The sequence below is a fragment of the Siniperca chuatsi genome, linkage group LG8, assembly GCF_020085105.1.
Source record: "Siniperca chuatsi isolate FFG_IHB_CAS linkage group LG8, ASM2008510v1, whole genome shotgun sequence".
Classification (NCBI taxonomy): domain Eukaryota; kingdom Metazoa; phylum Chordata; class Actinopteri; order Centrarchiformes; family Sinipercidae; genus Siniperca; species Siniperca chuatsi.
In genome coordinates this window covers 30,484,452-30,505,759 of record NC_058049.1, presented here as the reverse complement: position 1 = coordinate 30,505,759, position 21,308 = coordinate 30,484,452, and positions in this window count along the sequence as shown.

Sequence of the window (21,308 nt, the reverse complement as noted above, 5' to 3'; positions counted from 1 at the left end):
GTAATTGGCATTAAAGGAACCGCACTAAGCTGGTTTAAATTCTATCTATCAGATCGATCTCAGTTTGTACATGTTAACGGTGAGTCCTCCGTGCACGCCAAAGTTAGTCACAGAGTTCCACAAGGTTCTGTGCTTGGACCGATTCTATTCACCTTTTATATGCTTCCTCTAGGCAGTATTATTAGGAAGCATTCCATAAACGTTCATTGCAATGCAGATGATACCCAACTATCAACAATCGATCAAGCCAGATGAAACTAACCAGTTAACTAAACTTCAGGCATGCCTTGAGGACATAAAGACCTGGATGACCTGCAACTTTCTGATGTTAAACTCTGACAAAACTGAAGTTATTGTACTTGGTCCCAAACACTTCCAAGACAAATGATCTAAAGATATAGTCACTCTAGATGGCATTGCCCTGGCCTCCAGCAGCACCATAAGGAACCTCGGAGTTATCTTTGATCAGGATTTATCCTTTAACTCCCACATGAAACAAACTTCAATGATTGTCTTTTATCACCTACATATTGCAAAAATCAGGTACATCCTGTCTCAAAATAATGCCGAAAAATTAGTGCATGCATTTGTTACTTCTAGGCTGGACTACTGCAATTCCTTATTATCAGGCTGCCTGAATAAGTCCCTTAAGACTCTCCAGTTGATCCAGAATGCTGCGGCACGTGTACTGACAAAAACTAGGAAAAGAGATCATATCTCTCCAATATTAGCTTCTCTGCACTGGCTCCCTGTTAAATTTAGAATAGAATTTAAAATCCTTCTCCTCACCTACAAAGCTCTTGTCAGGCACCATCATATCTTAAAGATCTCATAATACCATATTACCCGACTAGAACACTGCGCTCCCAGAATGCAGGGTTACTTGTGGTTCCTAGAGTCTCCAAAAGTAGAATGGGAGCCAGAGCCTTCAGCTATCAAGCTCCTCTCCTGTGGAATCAGGTCCCAGTTTGGGTTCGGGAGGCAGAAACCATCTCCACATTTAAGAGTAGGCTAAAGACTTTCCTCTTTGATAAAGCTTATAATCGGGGCTGGCTTGGGTGAGTCCTGAACCATCCCTTAGTTATGCTGCTATAGGCCTAGACTGCCGGGAGACTTCCCATGATGCGCCTCTTTCCTCTCTCCTTCTCTCCCTCTGTATGCATTTTTATCCCATTACTGCATGATACTAACTCAACATCTTCTCTCTCCTGTAGTTCTGTGCTTTCTCGTTTCTCTCCTCTCTCCTTCTGTCGCTTTCAGCAGGTATTTCTGCCTCCGGAGCTGCGGGGTCTGGGTCTGTGGTTGTGGGCCACCTGCTGCCCCGGTGTTCCTGCTCGACAACTGCTACTATAGTTGTTGTTATTGGCTCTGTTACTGATGCTGACATTATTCTTCCTATAGCTGTCATTCCTATTATTACTAATTTATTAATATTAACACTATAATTACTATTCACCTATATAAAAAAAAAATTATAAATTCTACGTGGTCTTTGCTTTGTGCCTCCCTAACCCTATCCCCTTCCCCCAAAACCCTCCCCTCCCTCTCTCTCTCTCAAAACCTCTCTCTCCCTCTCTCTCTCAAAACCTGTCTCTCTCCTTCTCTCTCTCTCGCTCTCTCTCTCTCTTGCTCCAGACAAGATAAGATATAAGTAAGTAATTTTAATAAAAGTCATATCTTTTATTCTTTATAATTATTTATATTTTTACCTGTACCTCTCCTGAAATCTTGTTTAATTCCATATCTCTGTTGCAGTCTCCTATATGGGTGAAATTATTTGTTCTTTGTATTCTGTAGACATTTAAAAGGCATACAAGTGAATTTGGGAGATCCTGATCTCAAAGGAAACATATACTTATATGCAATTTCCCTCACTATATGTCTGAAAGTAAGTGAAACCCTGACCCAAAACTCAACCCAAGTAATTGGCACAAATAAGCAAGTTGATTTTTACAGTGTACAAAACGGAATCACCAATGACTGCCTGTACAGCCAGAAATACACATCTAATAATTAATTAATGTAATTTCATTTCTGAGTTTGGGCACACTTTTGTTGCTCAAAGCATGTGTCTTTTGTATTGTGCTTATTGCTCTCCAGTGGTTTCAATGCTGAAGTGTAGCTGGTGTCTGGATTTGGTGCAGAGCAGGTGTGGAGCGGAGCGCTGTGGCTGTGCTGCCCCTCAAACACGGTGCTGTGGTGTGGGCAGTTAGGTGCACTGCTGGACTGGATGATTGTATAAATGGAAGAGAGAGGAGCTGGAGGAGACACTTGTATAGCTGGCCAACCATAAATTACAGTAACACAGAGGCACCCTGCAAGCACACACATATATATATACAACACTCACACAAACACACATCCACACAGTCTACCATTGTGTGTGCTTAAATTTTCTCACATGCAATTTCTATAATTGGTGATGGAAGCAGCTTAGATGGCACACTGTTTTTATGGGCGAGCATGTGCAAAATGCTAATTCCATGAATGTCACAGATTAGTCTCACTGACAACAGGAAAAACGAGATAATAGAATTAGAATTTCAACCAAACTATCTGGTTTTGTTATGCACAGAATCATAAGCATGAGATCAGCCTGCTCTATAGGCAGACTGAAACCATAATCAGTCCATTTAAATGATGATATGCACATACACACACAGATACATACTCACACACACACAAAAGTGTTACAACCTTGTCCCATCAAGCAAATGACATGTCTCTCTGTTCACCCCCAGAGGTCATTCAACCTCATGGCCTGTTGGGCAACAAGCTGTTCAGCTAATCAGTGGAGAGCCTCTTCTCTCCAGGGAGAGACATATGGTGACCAGTATTGTGACATCACAACAAATAACAACCACTGTGACATCACAAGAGGCTTGCAGTGGTGTTATAAATCTCTTTGTGACCACATCTGGCTCCACCATGGAGGTCTACTGCCAAACTGTCTGCAGCGTCTATATATATACAACTACAAGGCCAGAAGAAAGTGTGGTGATGATGGTCGTGGTCATTTTAAGTAATGTTGTAGGTTATGACATTGTGTCATATTACATAAAATAATATGTAGCAGCTACAACGTCCCCACCCCAGCCTCTCTTAAATGGCCTTTCCTCATATTCTGACACCCATTACCAACCAGGCAGAGAGGACTGCCCCAGGGTCGCTTAAGTTCTGGGGCCCCGAAATCTCCATAACTACTGTATTGTATTTCATATGATTTGTGATTCATATATATTTTTGGCCATGCTTTGGTCAAGTTTTAATTTGTCCAATACTTTGGTTTATGATCAAATATCTGCAAAGCTAATGACATTCCCATCAGCCTCAGCTGTACTGTTAGCATGCTAACACACACAGTCTCACAGAGCAGCTAGCATGACTGTACTCTTGTCTGTAGTCTTGTTTTATTAGAAAACTTACATACCTACACTTCAGCAAATACTGTATTCAGGCATTCATACACACATATCACGCACATATACAGTACATAAATCAGTACTCACACATTCAAAGACTTAAGTATACAGTATATTAAAGTTCCCCTCCAGACATGTTTTAAAGTATTTAAAAATACTCTGCTATGATTAATATTTAGTTTAACATGGTTATCCCACATAAAAAGTAAAAGAAAAAAGAAAAGGGGCTGGAAGCATATCTACTCTTTCTCCCTCACTGAGAAAATCTGGATCTCTGAATGCCCACCACCACTGCGGTTAGGTTGACCGGTGCCGGTGAGAGCATGGATGTGGGTGAGAGACATAAATCCATGGTAAGAAAGCGGCGTGCGTCAAGATGGCTTGAGTTAGAGGAAACATCGGAGAAATTCAGCCGTACATGTTTGAGCCTCAGTCAGACCCAGATGAGGAGTCTGTTGTGCACCAAAATCTGTGCCTAGCAGACATATCAGAATGGTAAGTGTAGTTAGCATCTTTTATTTGTTTATGTTGTTTGTTAGCTTGTTGGCTTGCATCTGGCAGTGGCTGACAGAGCGTTAGTGGTTGTGAAACATACCATAATATCTGCTACAATGTTACACTGTGTTTACATTAGTATTACTTAACATTAGTAGATAGTGGAAGGAAGCTCCAGGGTCCAGTTTACATCCAAAGACTGCACACATCATGTTTGCTGTCAAAACTTTCACTACGCTAACTTAGTGCAAAGTCTCACTCAGTACTAACAAGTCAAATCTGCGCTGGAGGTTTCAGGTTTCTTAGCCGGTGGCATTGCGATTGGCTTTCGTATTTTTTACGTCCCAAATCTAGCTTACTGGAGTATGTTTGAATCTCAGATTTTAGGGAAGTGTACAGACATCTCCCCCTTCAATAGAGGAATGTGAAAACACCTCTCTAGTGACAAACTTTGCACAGATACAAGTCAGTAAAGTCAAGATCTGACATTTTAAGGGACATAAACATTTCAGAGAGTCAAGCTGTACTCGAACAAAAGTTGTAGCCTTATACAACTTACTTCAAGATTAGACATAAACAGGTTTGTGATCATAGACATTTTAGGATAATGTGATACTAAAACACAACATCTGACACGATATGGGCCTTATAAGGTGGTCCTGCTTTATTACTGGAACTTAAGGCTCTGTCTTGAAGAGGGTCCCTGTATCAAAGTTTTGTTTAAATACCTTTAATATTTAAGTTATGTGCTTATACAGTAATGTTGCATATTCCTTAAATTGATGTGTCAATATTTAGAGCCAGGTAGTATTTACAGAGATACTGTATACACTATTTTGCTCAGAGAGTGGAAAGAACAGGGGGATTAATGGGGCCCCAGCAGTTTATTATTGCCCCATGGATCCCCAGTACATTAATCTGGCCATGCTAACAGCACTTAGGTAAAACACCCTGATAGAGTCAACCCATCTCCTGGCTGTTCCACCTGGGCCTCAGTGGTTAAGGGCAAGAATAGACACTCCCTTCCTATGATTCCCAGGATGATTCCACTGACCTGGAGCTGTCTAACTTCGTTGCTCCTTTGGTTGATCTACCAACCTCCCCTCACTGCTACTGAGTGAAGGTTGTGCTGATGGAAATCATAAAGTTACATCTAACGTTATTTCCAAAAGGCGCAGATCCAGCTCCACAGCCGCCTCTCCATCTAACAAGTGCCCTCAAGTGTGCACTTCATCACCGGAGGGCAGCGATGGAGCTCCTGCTCCAACATCCAGAGCTCCAGTCCTCCTGGCCGGTGTCCACTCTCTGCCTGGCCTTGGTCCCTCCAGCCATGGGGCTGCACCACTGGATCCAATGAGCACAACCAACACTGATGCTAATCCAGCTAGCCTGGTTAGTGCCGTGCGCCAGTTTCCACCAAACCTTGCCATCTACAACAGCTGTGTGGTAAGCAGAAATCCAGAAATTTTGATAGTAGGTGATTCTGTTGTTAGGCATTTAACTCTCCCTGGTGTTATCTCTCCAGTGGCAACGTATTCAATCTAATTGAACTCATTCCAACTCTCATTAATCTGCATCCCACTGTCCATATTGTTCTAATGCACATGGGGACAAATGACGTCATGTCTAGAAATTCTAGCAAATTACAAACAGACCTTGAGTCCCTGTTCTTCACAACTGAGAGTTTGAGAAGACTCGTATGTCTGGCCCCATTCCAACTCTTTCCAAAAGCTCTGAACGTTTTAGCCGACTCCTCAGTCCTCACAACTGGTTAAAAAACTTCTGTTTTGCTGCTAGGATATTACTTCATCTCAAACTTTGATTATTTTTGGACTAATTCAAGCCTGTACAGAGCAGATGGTGTTCAACCTAACAGAAAGGGAACCAAGCAGAATTTTATTCAGTTTATAGCATTTAAAGCGTTAGCTGATATGCACCACAGCAAGACTCGTGCCTCCCACTGTTACGTCCAGTTCTAACAGTGGCTTCCTCTGCTGGTGGGTGTGACCAGTCCTCTTCCTCTTAGTGCCATGTTGCCAGCACTCTTTCCAACCTCACCCCTATACAACATAGTGAACTACAAGAAGTGGTGCAGTTAAGCAGTTAAATTCTGCAACAGGTGCTCTTGACCTAATGCCTACTAAGTTGTTCAATAATGTTTTCAGCTGTTTGGTTGATGATGTCCTTGAGATTGTTAATGCCTCCCTACTCTCTGGAATCTTCCCCACATTTCTCAAACATGCTATTGTTATACCACTGCTGAAAAAGAGTAATCTTGATCAATTTTTTATGAGAACTATAGACCAATCTCAAACCTTCCATTCCTGGGAAAAATTCTTGAAAAGGCTCATGTAGACTTCGATACAGTGAACCATATAATTCTTCTTCAGCGCCTTGAATGTTGTTTAGGCCTGAGAGGCACAGTTCTGAACTGGCTTTCATCTTATCTTACTGGATGACCTTTCTCTGTATCTACTGGCAACTTTGAAACAGATGAAGTTGGCATTCCATATGGAGTCCAACAAGGGTTAATTTTTGGCCCACTGCTGTTTAACTTGTATATGCTCCCACTTGGGTCCATCATTCAGCAATATAACCTTTCATATCACTCATATGCTGATGACACACAGTTATACATATCTGTTTCTGCCAACTAGCTTGCCTAAACTAGCATGCCAAAAACTTGGGTGATTTTAGATGCTGATCTGATCTTCCAGAAGCACATATTTAATATCTCCAAGACTGCATTTTATCATCATAGAAATATATCTAAAGTTAGATGCTTCCTATCACAGTCAGACTCTGAAAAGCTGGTTCATGATTTTATTTCCAGTAGACTCGATTACTGTAATGCACTTTTTGCTGGACTGACAAAGCAGGTGTTCGACAAACTCCAGCTCATTCAAAATGCTGCAGCCAGAGTTTGAACTAAAATCAAAAGGTTTGAACACATAACTCATATTTTAACCTCTCTTCACTGGTTCCCAGTAAAACAAAGAATTGATTTTAAAATACTTCTTATTGTTTTTAAAGCTATGAATGGCTTAGCTCCTTCCTGCTCACTGAATACACACCAGTCAGATCCTTTAGATCGTCAAGTAAAGGTCTCCTCACCATACCTAGAATCAATTCTAAATCAGTTTATGGTGCCCTCAGTCATTATGGTCCTACTCTCTGGAATTCTCTTCTACATGAACTATGGTCTGCTTTTAAAAGCAGACTAAAAATATAACTTTCCCCAAGCTTGTTGTTAGGTTTAAAGTATGTGGTTAACTGGTACTTTTTTTTTTATTTCTTTTTAATGATAATACCTACTTATCTTATTCCATTTTTATTGCAAGACCATTTTATCTTGTTTTTATCTTATCTTATGTTTCCATATATGTAATACCTCCTTATCTTATGTTGTTATCTTGTATGTTTTTGTCATGCATGATTTTTGCCTATTTTTCTTGCTTGCTTTTATTTTGAAGCACATTGAGTCTACACCTGTCGTGTGAAATGTGCTATATAAATAAACTTGTCTTGCTATGATGCATAGATACACAGTTAAATGGACAGTGAATTAAATTCATGTGCTTAGACCTTTTTAGGGTTGTAAGTTTTGCACAATTTGGCAGCATAGCTATTCAATTTTCTTTCTAAGAAATGTATTGTTTAAATATATTGAATCTCTTGGCACAATACCATACTATATCTATATCATGCTATACATAGCTGCATAGCAAGCCGGTGAGCACGGCTTTGGCTGGTGAAAAGATTTCACAGACTAAATTTAACTTGTGCCAGGTCCTTCATTAAACGTGCTACAAATGCTGACGAATAAATATTTGGAAAGCTTTTGAAATTGTTCTTACTGTACCATTTTAACCTAATCTATATTAAACTTAAATATTATAATTATTTCAAGCAAGAAAGAAAGCAACAGAAGTACAGACATAATATAAAACAATTTAAGAACAGGCAAGTCTAAAAAATTATTATAGCAGAAGACTGGAGGCAAATCTTTCGGATGCTTTCTCTTCTTTCATTCATATTCACCACAGAACATAACAGGGAGGCTCTGAGGGGCTAAAGGGCCGGCAGAACCAGTGATGCCAAGGAACCAGGAGCCTGTCGCTCCGGTGGAACAGGAGAGTGCTGCTGTGATCCAGCAGTGGCAGGAGAGTGCGGCAGCTCGGGGGAACGTGTGACTGCAGCGGCCCAACCAGAGCAGGGGATGGTTGTGGCCCAACCGGAGGAGGAGTGGGCTGCTGCGGCCCAGCAGAGTGTTCAGGCGCCGTGCAGTGGCCCAGCAGGGAGTTCAGGCAGCGCAGGAACTGGTGTCGGCCAGGCTGCTGGGGACCAGGTAGGACTGCTGATGGCTCTGGGACACTGGGCAGCTGTAAAGATGAGCAGTGGTGATGAACGACATCGGCGGGAGCCATGCTTCCTTCTGAGGGTTTTCCCAGAAGGTGCCAAGACAGGAACGGGCTGAGGTGCAGACTGGAGACTAGCACTCAGTAGGTAGGCATGCAGGAATATCTGCTGGGAACTAGCAGGCCGGGTGCAGGCTGATGACTGGCAGGCCGGGAATCACTTTGATTGCTACGAGGACCACCAAAAGCCAGGCGGGTGCTCAGTTATGGGTTCGGAGCTGGGACTGGCTCAGGACAGGCAGATTGCAAGCGAACGTATCCGAGCCTGACTGACTAGTAGGGCTAGTAGGCTGGCTGCTAGCATGTTGGTTGCTAGCAGGTCGGGAATCAGGTTGGATGCCAGCAGACTGGGGTGAAGGCTGGAGGCTTTGTTTGATGGTGGAAATCACTGATAAATTTGTAGCCACAGCCAGCATGACCAATAGCCTGGGCCTTGATAAAATCACTTTCTTCATTAAGTAATAAGCAACCAGCTTGTTTTCAATGTGTGTAGAGCCTGCTATGGACACGTGCTGTCTCTCCAAGGCAGAAATTACCTACTGGAGCTCCTCGGAGAGGGAACCAAAGTCCGCTGGGTCCATGTTATGGTCAGTTCGTTCTGTCGTATGAGTGTCACGCAGGGAAACAGGGAACACAAGGGAATAGGACCAAAACGCAGACGTCGAGGAAGAGCAGAGGCAGTTTAGCAAATTTATTACAAGGGAAGGCTTACACAGATAGTCAGGCAGGCAGAGGTCCAAATCAGGAAGGCAGTCCAAGGCAGGCAAACAAATCCGACAAGGAGCAGGCAAGGTTCAAAATCAAAAAATCCATGCAAGGTCAACAAGGAACAGAAGAAACGTCCAAACTGAACAGAAGGGAAACCACATGCAAATGCAAACGACGAAATGACACTGAACAAAGGAAAAAACCCGAACTAAATACATTTAGGTAGGGGAGACAACAAGACACAGGTGCAATTAATCAAGGCGGGGCCAACAGTCTGAACTGGAGGGAAAGCAAACAAAGACAGGAAATGAAACAACAAGGCACACAAGGAGAGGAAAACACTACAAAATAAAACAGGACACAGGACAAAACCCCAGAACTATGACAACATCACCATAGTCCAAGACAGACAAAAAGGCTGCCTCAATTATCCGCTTCCTACTGAACATTGGAAAAGTAGCTCTGTTTCTGTACAAATATCCAATTTTTTGTCATAGCTTGCTGACAGGTGTGTCAATGTGAAATTTAATGTTTTGATCCAGCCAGATCCCAAAATATTTCTACTCTAAAACCCTCTCTATAGTCTGTCCTTTCATAGTGGTAATATGCAAACTATTGTCCACAATATCTCTGGCTCTAGAAAATAGCATGTATTTAGTCTTGCTTGCATTCAGGACTCATTTCAAATTAAAAAAATGCATCTTGCAATTTTTCAAAGGCTTGTTGTAGTATCTCAGTAGCTGAGTGTGCAGTGTTTGCAAAACAATACAGAATTGTATCATCCGCATAAAGATGGGCATTACAATTTTTTATAAAGGATGTAATACTGTTAATATATATTGTGAACTAGACAGGACCCATTTTCAGAATCAAATCTATCAATGTTGATTTTAAAGGATCCTTTAAATTAGGTTTGGTCGGCTCATCAATTATCTGTGATAGATTAAGATTGTCACACATCTCTTTTAGACTATTTGAGTCATTTGCTAACCAGTTTAGATTAAAGTCACCTAGAACCAGCATCGCTGAGTTACTGTCCTGAGCAAGTAAGGCTGCTAGTTTATTAATTGCACTAGAGACAGCTGAGGGTGGTATACACCCACCACGTGAATTGAATTGTTACTAGATAGGTTAACTTTCAGAGCAATAAATTCAAAAGAATGAGGTATGGTGACAGCATTTAAAACACTAACAGATAAACATGAATTCACATATACAGCCACCCCACCCCCACCTCCCAACTCTGTTTATTCCGTACAAGTTATAGTTATGCAGAGAAATCTCAGAATTGTGTATACTCTGTTTAAACCCGGTTTCTGTCAGAACCAGGATATCAGGATCAGTCTGTGATACGAGAATTTTCAGCTGATCTAATTTGAATTGATTACACAGATTTCTGATATTTAAATGCATCAATCCCAGGCCATTTCTGGATTTACATATGGGTTAAATAACACCTGGCCAGAGTCACAGGGGGACTTACTCGCAAATGGCAACCTGGAGCTTGTTTGGGGTTTGGGTTTTATGATTATTACATTTTTAGGGTTATAACAACTTGTACAAGAAATAGGCTGGCGGTATTTTCAAGGGCCATTAGTAATTACAGGAATGTTAGACACAGGAGCAGAGAGTGAGAGTGAAGGACAGAGTGCGTTCTAAACCAGGCTCACCTGGAATATAAGCCGCCCCATGTCATATCTTCAGGTGGTGAATGCTTTGCAGGAATGTAGCGTGAGTTTGATGTTCATAGATAGAAGACGGGATCGTGCATGATTTGGATAGAGGAGATCATGTTTAAAGAGATCTGTTCTGTTGTAGAATGTGGTGAAGTTGTCCACGTAGGGGATGTTTCTGGTACAGCAGTAGCCCTTAAGCCAGATGTGAAGTTGCCTTACTTGCCTAAACTTTACATCGCCAAAACAGGGGAGGGCAGTGGGCCTGAAATTATGCACTGTTTCCTAGTGTTCGAGACACTGTCCATGAGGCACACAAAATCCTCTTTAAGTTTCTCCGATTTCTGCATCTTCAGATCGTTTGTGCCCGCATGCATTACAACAGTCGAGACAGACGTAGTAGTTGTAGGGCAGAGGTGTTAGTGTCCTTAACGAGGGCACCTGGGTGGCATGGCACCATTCATTAGTTGTTTCACGTGTCTACACATGTTAACCATGAGGTAACCTGACTGACAATCCAATCCATCATTGTTTATTTCAAGCTGTTGCTGACAAAGCATTATGTCAGTTGCTTACATTGGTCTCATCACAGGATACAGGTTAATTATATGTAGCTTGAACTTCCTGCTGAATGGAAATCACATTCCATATATAACTAAATTCATCCAGTTTTCACATGATAAGCAAACAAATACGACTTGAATGGGAGGAGGCCGATTCATTGGGCTGGATCCCATGGCACAGAGTAAGGGACAAAAGAGACATTGGCGGAGGCTATAGCCTTGCTGAAGCCAACTACTGATCTAGCCAATGATAAGCCGGTGCCAGTAACTGAAAGGCCGGAGGTGGGAAATGAGAAGCCGACTATTCATTCGACCAAGGTGGTAACTCATGCGTCTAACCTAGCAACCCGCTGGATCTTACTGGCTTGACTGGTCATTAGCTTCCGAGGCTGGTTACTAGCCTGCCGAGGCTAGCAACCCACTGGATCAGCCACTGGCTTGGCTGGTCATTAACTTCCATGGCTGGTTACTAGCATGCCAAGGCTAGCTAGATTAGCTACTGATTTGGCTGGTCACTTTCTTTTGTATTTTATTGGCAAATTTATCTAGATTCTTTCACTTAGTCTATTTTTTGTTGTTTTTGTGCTCAAATTCAAAATGGGTCAGCTTCACTGATTTGTTTCCCTTAAATTGTGATATTTTGGGGGGTTTAAGCAACTACAGCGAAATGCTGTTATCCTTTGTGTTTTATTTGTTCTTGGTATTCCTCCATGTATTTATTCACAACCTCTCAGTAGTCTTAATTTTTTTCCTTACCCTGCGCCATAGGATCCAGGCTATGGCAGCTTGTTTTGGTGAGTAAATCCCTGGTTTGCTGTTAGAGTGAATGCAACTCAATAAGCCTGAATGGGAAAATCTAAGTGAAAATCTCCACATCAATGAGGAAAATCAGCGGGGTCACTGAAAGACAAGTTATGTAACTAGTGTGCTAATATTTAGTTATATCATGGGGTTCATCTATAAAACATGCCGCCCGCTCAAAACTTCTAAACAAATGTAAATTCCCAACAGGAATCTCCCTCCTTTGCTGTGACATTGCTTCATGGCTCCTTGTTTTCTGCTCCTTGTCAAGCCTTCTGTTTGATGATACTGATCAAATGGATGGTAAAGTTTGATAAAGTTATTAACATCAAACCCACTGTGTTTTTTGTTTTTTTTCACATTCACTGTGTCTGTTTTTGTCTGAAATGGGAGTCTATGACAGGCCATAGAAAACAATGGTGAAGTTTTACAAAAATTAACACTTTGATGGAGTTCAGTCGAAGAAATGTAGGTCGACTTTTGGGTTTCAGCAGCACCACCATCAGTCCAAACTTCTACCTTCAAATCTGTGACAAAACTCCAGGTTCACTTACCAGCTTTTTCCAAAGTTTTCTACCTTATCCCATGGCCTTCAGCGAATGGAACCTGCTCAGGTGTCATAACGTGAACTTAGTAAGCAGCTTTGGTTAGGTTTTGACGAGTGGTTGAATAGGCAAGGTTGTATATTCGCTGAAGAAGGCCACAGGATATGGTTGAATGCTCCTGAAAAAGCTAGTAAGGGAACCTTGATCTAAGAATATTTTATCACATATATGTGCTCCCAAAGTGAATAATCTTTGCATAATTTCAACCTTTATACATAAGTCTGTTATCCCTAAACCTTTGTGTGTATCAGTACGTTTCTTGGTTCTCAGAGTTTTTGGGTCAAGAAGAGTTCAGTGAATATAAACAGTGCCCCAGTTCAGTGGCTGCTTCCTACTGTACCAAGGCTTGTCCTTCAGAGGAGACCTTCCTAAATTAGAAGTTCTTCTTATTCCACTCCTGCCCTACCTCACACCAACACCAATGGTAACTTTTGAGTGATCATCATCAAATGGCTATGCTGGAATTTTCCATGTTTAGTGTCACACAGTTGCCCTCAAATGTCAATCAGAAAAGGTAAATACCAGTGTTGCTTTAGTGTAATACATAGTGGACAACTGCCAAAAAAACAATAGTGAATTTATCCAGATAACCTATTTTTTTCTATAATACAGTGAGTGAATGATTGTAAGAAGTTAGTGATTGCCAATACATCCAGGCAACTATCAAGAACGAGAACATTGTGAATAATGCTGATGAAGACTGCATGAAGCAGATTTATTTTTGTCTGTCACACTCAAGAACAGTAAAGTTTCTGTCAAGCTTTCATATCAGTATTTACATCCAGCACTGGCCTTTGCATTGGCCCACTTCATGTGAAGTATTGTAACTGATTGTGACAATCATGCGGTAAATACAACATGGTCACATGACCATCAGCTTTTCAAATTGATGAGGTCACCCAAGTGCACCATTAATCAAGTGACCAGCATGCAATGGATTATGGCATATTGAGGGCAACAAAGGATATATTGGACAATGTCTACCAAAAGAAGGCTGCGTTTCCTAGCTATGTTTGAAATGGGCGGAGCCTTGTAGATGCATTATGATGTGTTCAAGACTGAAATGAGGCCTTTCAATGAGGCTGCCCTGAACAGAGACACGGCTGTGGTCTGCTCAGTTTTAAGGTATTTATTTGGTTGCCCTACAGGTAGTGTACAGTGGGTTTATCAGAGCTTTTCACTCAAAACAGCTGCGTAGAGCTGGGTATCATTTAAAAAATTACGATACCGGTACTAATACCAGTACCGATACCAATAGAGTACTTCATTCAGTACCTTTTTTTTCTGCTTCATTCGATACATTCATCATATGAATGGAAGCATTCAGTTGTGTAAAATGCCACCACTCCTCCCCATCCAAATGATTTTTACACTAATCCATTTTGAAAGTGTTCTTTAATTTGTGTGCGCGGACAGACCAGCCCTGTTTATCAGAGTGTTGAGTTATGGGAAATGTTAATTCTGAAAGACTATGAGTTAACAGTTTGAGTCAAGCATAGAGGTGTGTATTAGGCTCTGTGTAGCTCTGGTTTTCGCAGTCCCTCCTGCCCAGCCTGCCTGCTGGTCCTCTCACGGTCATTTACAATAACTGACTTGCTCTTGACTCACAGTGTAAGACAGCTTCATATTGTAGTGAATAAATACTTTGAACATTCCAGCAGTTATGTCACCGCAGGTCAGTTTCTGCAGAGCATTTTGGCTGTGACAAAGTTGGCAGCATAGACACAAACAGGAAGTGTGCTATATCCCAGCTCAGTGGGTAGACTAGTCCTAATTGTGCCTGTGTGAAGTGTACACAGTTTGACACAGTGTTGCTTAGCTGCTGCAGCAGTTGTTTGCAGCTATGTCTTTTTGTCTTTATTCTTTATCTGAATCATTTGCGCTCTTTGACACATTTTCATTTTTGTCTTTTGCTTTTGTTTTTTTGCCTCATATTATTTTAGCTTGCACGGGATTGGAGATTGTAGATATTGTCACAACAGTAAAATTACATCATCCAACTAAGACTATTGAGTTCCAGCCTACGGACCACTTTTCTGACATTTTCAACTTTTCACTTCTTTTTCTTGCCCACCATGAATGTAGACTCACCTTTTTCCAAACTCTTGAAAACATTTCAAAGTTGCATTCCTCTCCACTTTGTTCCCATTTGTGTGGTTTTTCCACAGTACTACAAACAATGTCAGGACTTTACTGTTAAAAAAACAGAGCTTTCAAGAACAGTCAGAATTTTAAGAATTAATTTTTACTAAAGCACGTAATTATTTTAGTTTTTTTAAAAAATCATATTATACAAATATATATTCAAGAAAGCAGTTGTTATATTTTGGGATTGAAGTTGTAATATTGCCAGAAAAACATCACAAAACCCCGACACAAGACAAGCCAGACAACCAGTGAAGCATTTAAACTAAACTTAAAATAACAGTACAGTATCATTTTATTTTTCTGACCACACAGATGTCCCAAGGATGCCCTTTGCTTACATTAGTATTTAGCAGAGTAGCTAAGCAGTCTAGCTAGCATGTCCAAATCCTTGTGTTACTGGCTGGCAGCTTGACACACTTTTGTGTGGTGGCCTCAGAATCCCTCTTCAGCCACACCAGAGGCTGAAAAGTAAACACTTCGACCAGCACTTGGTCCAGATGGACTGGCACAACGCTCCATGTATCCTAATGCGTTCAGTGATGCTCTGACGTTTCATCAGGACTTGTGTCCTCGGTCGTACACATCCAGTCTGACAAGCTTTCCAGTCTTTTCTGGGATTTTTACCGCCGATCGCCACCGAAGAGTACGTGTAATTAATTTATACATATCTAAAAATCTGTGTGTCAAATTTCATTTACACATTGATATTTACATGTCTAATTATTATACCAAAGTGACTTGTGGTGCTTAAGCCCTGTACTCATGAGTGGATTTCATAGCTGAAAATATAATGTGTGACATAATCTGTAGTCGAGTTGGAGGGAACCAGAAAGGTAGGAGGTTTTGGAAAAAAAAGTCGCCCTTTTACAAAAAATCACGTAGCAGATTTATTTCTGATCTCTGAAATGTGACAGCACAAGACTTTATGATAAAATATAAATATAATCATATAAATAAATCATGCACCATGATTTAAAATGAAAATATTTTGTGTGTGGGAGAGAGTGTGTGTCTGTGTGCATGTGTGGAAGGCCAGTAGAGGCTCTTATGATCGGAAAGATTGATTATATAAACTAACCTCCAATGTAATATATATTTCTAGATTCTATGTAATTTAACTTTATATATAGCCAACATTTTATGTATTTGGCATTTTGGCAGCTTTGTGCTCTTGTGTGGTTGATATTCCGACTGAAAAGATAGAGAAGGTTAAGAAAAAGAAAGGAAACAAAAGGAGAGAAGAGAAAGGAGACAAGTAAAAAAAGAAAGGAGAAAGAAGACAGACAGAGAAGAAGAGAGGGAGAGAGGGTAAGAAAGGTAGGTAAGGTGTGTGTGTGAGAGAGAGCATGAGTTTTTTATTTCCTTTTCAGCAGCATCAACATGTTTATGCCTGGATATAGAAATTGTATTGCTGCCTGGTTTAAGGTAAATGTACGTGTGTCTATGCATGGTGATATGGCAGTTTAGAGAATGGTTATTTTTACCTCATTGAAGACATGAAATATGCCTTTAAACCTGATTTCTGACTGTGAAAAAAACCTATATTTAAAGATACCTAACATCCAGCAGATCAGGAGGAGGGTGAGGAAGACCAGGAAGTGGACCACAGACGCCATGGGACAGGCCATACAGGAAGTGGAAGTAGGCAGGCTGACAGCAAGGTAGGCAGCCAAACATGTTGGCGGTCCAGAAGTCCAGCCTGGGTGACCGTGTCAGCGGAAGGTTGGCCTCTGGCCATCTTCAACCACAGACACCCAGATGCACCGAAGACCAGACCTTGGCCAGAAGTGGTGGATCAGCTTCATGGAGTGGCACCAACATCGCCTTATTTCCCCAGACCCCACACATAAATGACCACGGGAGGGCCCCCTGTGCCAAGTGGGGGCTCATTGAGGATTATTTCAGGCTCCTCACTGCCACCATGGAGGAGCACGGATTTAGGGAGAAGCCCCGTCCAACGGGATTTCAATTGGAATTGATCAAAAAAATGACCATTGATCAAACATGACCACTTATGTTCCTAGTCTTGTACTATAAATACCACTCTGCTCTGTGCTTATTGTGCATTGTGTTTACTGGTGGCTGACTCAGGACAAGCCCAGCGCACTGCTAAATCATAGCAATAGCATCCTTTGCAGACTCGAGTAAAAACAAGTCTAAAGGAAATGATTCTAACCATACACTCAGAAAGGTGAAAAGTAATACTTTACTAATGTGCCATTAAATTAATTGAAAACGTTACATTATCATTTACATTAGCGGTTTAAGTACATTTTTAATAGAAAGTGTGCCATGAAGGATAAATTGACTACAGCCTCCTGGTGTGTCTTCACAGTAGTCGTCCATCTCGATCACATCTGATGGAGCAGATCCACTCTGTTTTCAACAATCCAGCTGCAGTGTAACGGCTCGCAGGTTCCTCGTGCTAAACGTGCAATGCCGTGCCTGAACGCATCCTGTGCGCACACAAACGGAGGCCTGTACCTCAGCAGTCACCTGGCTGACACCGGAGGGCCCACGTGCTTCCTGCTGCCTCCACCTTCCTACAGATGACATCCACCCAGCATCACTCTCCTTTTGGTTTGCACCTTCAACGCCTCCATAGCACATTAACCACACATCCATGCCCCGCTTTCATTGCCGATGTGTCTGAATTAACCTTAGTTTTAATAAATGACTCCTTTTTTAAAGTATAACCTTTGCATGGACTCCCGCCTTGTCACATTCCTTGAGCCAGTTTGTGACACGTGACTTTTGTTTTGCAGCGTAAGGCAGCGAAGGTGGCAACCCAGTATACAATCATGCGATGCAGTCCAAATGCTAAAAGTGGCATAGAGCTATAACTGGAAGAATTGTCAGTGGATGTGGTGCTACTGTTGACCTTTCACATTACACAGTTATGGTTTTAATGTTATTAATATCAAAATTTTGCTTTATGGATCTTTAATAGTACTGGATTTGGTCTGGTCTCAGACTTGACTTGGCCTTTGTACAGCTATGATCCACATGGGTCATGTGGCGGGCACTTGCTGCTGGTCTTTGCTTCTTGGAAGGTGTTTGTTTCATGGTGAAAAGCCACTGACCCTTTCAGCGCTGGCTTCAACACGCCATGCTGTCATCCTGCATCCTATCACTGCTGCTTGGGTGGAAAAAGGAGAAATAATCAGAGAGGAGTGGGTGCAGATCCACGCAGGCATGAAATAACCAGATATTGTTACCAAATCTCACAAACAATTTCACATAAAATTTCTCCCACTCAACCTCTCCCTATCTCTCGTCCCCTTTGTCTCTCCCCATCCATCTCTTGTTCCTCTCCTCCCCTCTTCCCTCTCTGGCTCTCTCGTTCTCTCTCCTTCCTCCCACCGCCTCTGAATATCTCTCTCTCCTCTCCAGGTTGCCCTCCGCCTCCTCCCGTCTTCCTCTCGTTACCATTTTATAGGCTTGTTAGTTCCACTTGAAATGCCAAATGACAAACAATCTAAACCCAGTGAGCCGCTACCTTGCTGCCCTCGTAGAGCTGCAGATCTAAACAAACAGGATACGAGCTGAAACACTCACGCGGTCCGCCCCCTCCCGCCCACTATATAACCTCATATAGGATTTAGACAGTTAAACACACACGAGCTGTGTAACGACAAACACACACATTTTTAACCTTTGAATTCAGTGTGAAGAGGCAGTGAGCAGGGTTCAGCTACTGCTGCTGCAGTGTATTCTACCTTTCATTTTCAATTGATTGATTCCTTATTGCTGAATTATATTTGAAATAATTCTAGCAGTATAATTTATGTTTGTATGTAGACCACAATAACACTGGCTGTTTTTAGCCACAAAACCTGATGTTTTTTAGCGAGGCGTCGGGACACTTTCGGGTATTTTTACTCAAATCATGATCTTTTCCAAAGAAAGGAAAAGTGGTTTTTGTGCCTTAACCTAAATAGATTAACCATTTGAAACATACAGATTGCACGTATCTGTGGTTTGCAGAAACATCCAACTGATACATTTTATTCTGGCGAGTGGGTTGATTTACCTGTCGATCAGTGGACTAGTGTGACACGGTTGGCAGGAATGTGTACTGCGCGTGCACATGCGTCCTTGTGCGCATGAACGAGATAAACAAAACGGGGACCCACTCATCAAAAAACAGTTCCATAGCAATGCTAGCGATCAGAAACGCCACAGGGAACATTTAACTGCGAAATGTAAGTTACACTATATCAACTGCTTCAGTCCAAAAATAATGGCATCATAAACTTATGGTGAAGTGTACCAAGCCATTAAAACTTGGAGATTTCATTTTTACTTAGCAATCTACTGATTTTACATGTCAAAATGAATGATCTAGTCATGGTTAGTGCTACTTGTGACAACAGTCGGTTAGTTTTCTGAGGTGCTTTGTCAAGTCTGTGAAACTTTCTCATGTGACATCACCACAGATCTGTTGAGAGCAGTTTCATTTCAGGAACTATCGGTAGAAAGAAAATAGTTCCTACATGAAACTGCTCACAACAGATCTGTGGAGTAGCCGGGTCCGGGTTTCTGGAAAGAGACGTTGCTGCTGTTTTTCACATGTATTTTTTGGGGCTTTGAGCTCCACGAGCCGAGCGCCATGTAGTCCTGTTATATTCAGACGTCTCTACGGGCCAAATCTCCAAAACTCACCAACTCACACCAAAACTATCCAGATGGATAGACAGCGCCGCAGGTGAGAGGAGAAATATGTCTTTTTGATTTGGGGGGGGAACTGTCCCTTTAATGAATTATTTTTTCATATTTTTTGTTTGAGAAAGATTCATTTTCAAGTAGCAGTGGATTCCTCAAATATCAATATCAAACCTTTATTAAACATAATTGACAATTAATAACACTGACACTCCGCTGTGGGTTGATGGTAAATGGTATTAATAACAGGGAGGGACTGTGAGATTAACATGATTCTCCTAAATGTTTCCTCTGAGAGATAATTAAAGTTCCTGCATCGTAATGTAATTAATAATGCTGCTGAAGAGCTTGAAATGTATTGTTTGTTTACTTTGATTTAATGCTGCCATGACTTAAGAGTATTGTCAACCCATCCATATACAAGTACACAGTAGGGGTGTTTATCTGGGGCCAATGGTGTTACATTTAACTTACAGAGTAGACAGTGCAGAGCACATGGTGCAGGAGGGCAACATAAGGTGCCTGGACAGAAACAAAAACAGGCGCAACGCAGTGAAAAAGATGCGACGAGCCAGTGCAGAAATATAGAATGTAAATATTGTAAACAGTTGGCTATTTCTAAACATTGCCCATTGAGGTAGAGTGGTAAAGTGGGTGTGTGCATTTAAAGTAGTTAAAATAGTTTCTGTGAGTTTCTGTGTCCTATGAGATGTGAGGATAGACATTTTAGACTTGTTTGTCTGATTGGTTATTTTTGTTTGTGGATTCAGTGTATCATAGAGAAATGATGTAGTAATTAATGTCCAGCCCTCAGTTAGGCATGGTATGAAATGTTGGATGGGAAGTATTAAAAAAAAATGTAGAAAAACATGTGAACCATAAAAAACATGTGACACCCCAGCTCCAACACACTTCTCCTTCATCAAACATCTGCTGCCACTGTGTTGTGCCTTGGTGAGAGACTGTTCCATGCTACTATCAGAGCCATCAGCACCCTGCATGTGTGCCTGTGTGTGAGTGTGTGTTGGAAGTGTGTTTGTTTTCTGTGATGGGGGAGGTGCAGGGTGAACAAACATGTCCTTTTGAGTCAGCGGCTGCAGAGCTAATATTGACCAGGGCGCTCGGCGGTATGCAGCAGGTCAAATTAAGCACAGTAGCGACGGTCCCAGAGCACAAAGAGCCAATGACACGCCTTATCACCTGGATGAATTAGCCTCCGTCTGTCAGACTGATCACGAACACACCACACAGTGAGCGAGGGAGGGAGAGACAAGGAGGAACACAAGCTTCACATATAAATGCTGCAGCTTGTGTGATATTTTGAAGGATACTCGTTTCCCTTTTTAGGTGTTTTCTCTTTTCCGCCACCTCATGTGCAGATAAGAAGACCTGGAAAAGGGGATTAGCATGTCAAATGGTAGTTAACCAAAGACATGCTGCAGGGCTGGTTTTTCTTTTTTTTCTTTTAGTCACCTTTGAAAGAGAATATAAAATATATAAAACTGTGAATTCACCCTTAATTTAGCACAAAGTGTTTTAAGGGGTTTGGGTTTGCCGTTTTAAATGAATGGACAAATTCAGGGATCTCTGACTACCAAACTCCTTAAAGTCAGACTGAAATTTAAACTCAGTTTTGCTAAGAAATGACTATGAATCTCCCCACCCAGTGACTCTATACATTACAGCATGTCGTGACTTGACTCACACAGTAACATACACAGTGCTGAGGTCACAGGACTACCTGTTGCAGTTACTTTTGACAGTAGAGGTGTAAATCACAAATCACTGATCGCTGATTCAAATTGTTTTG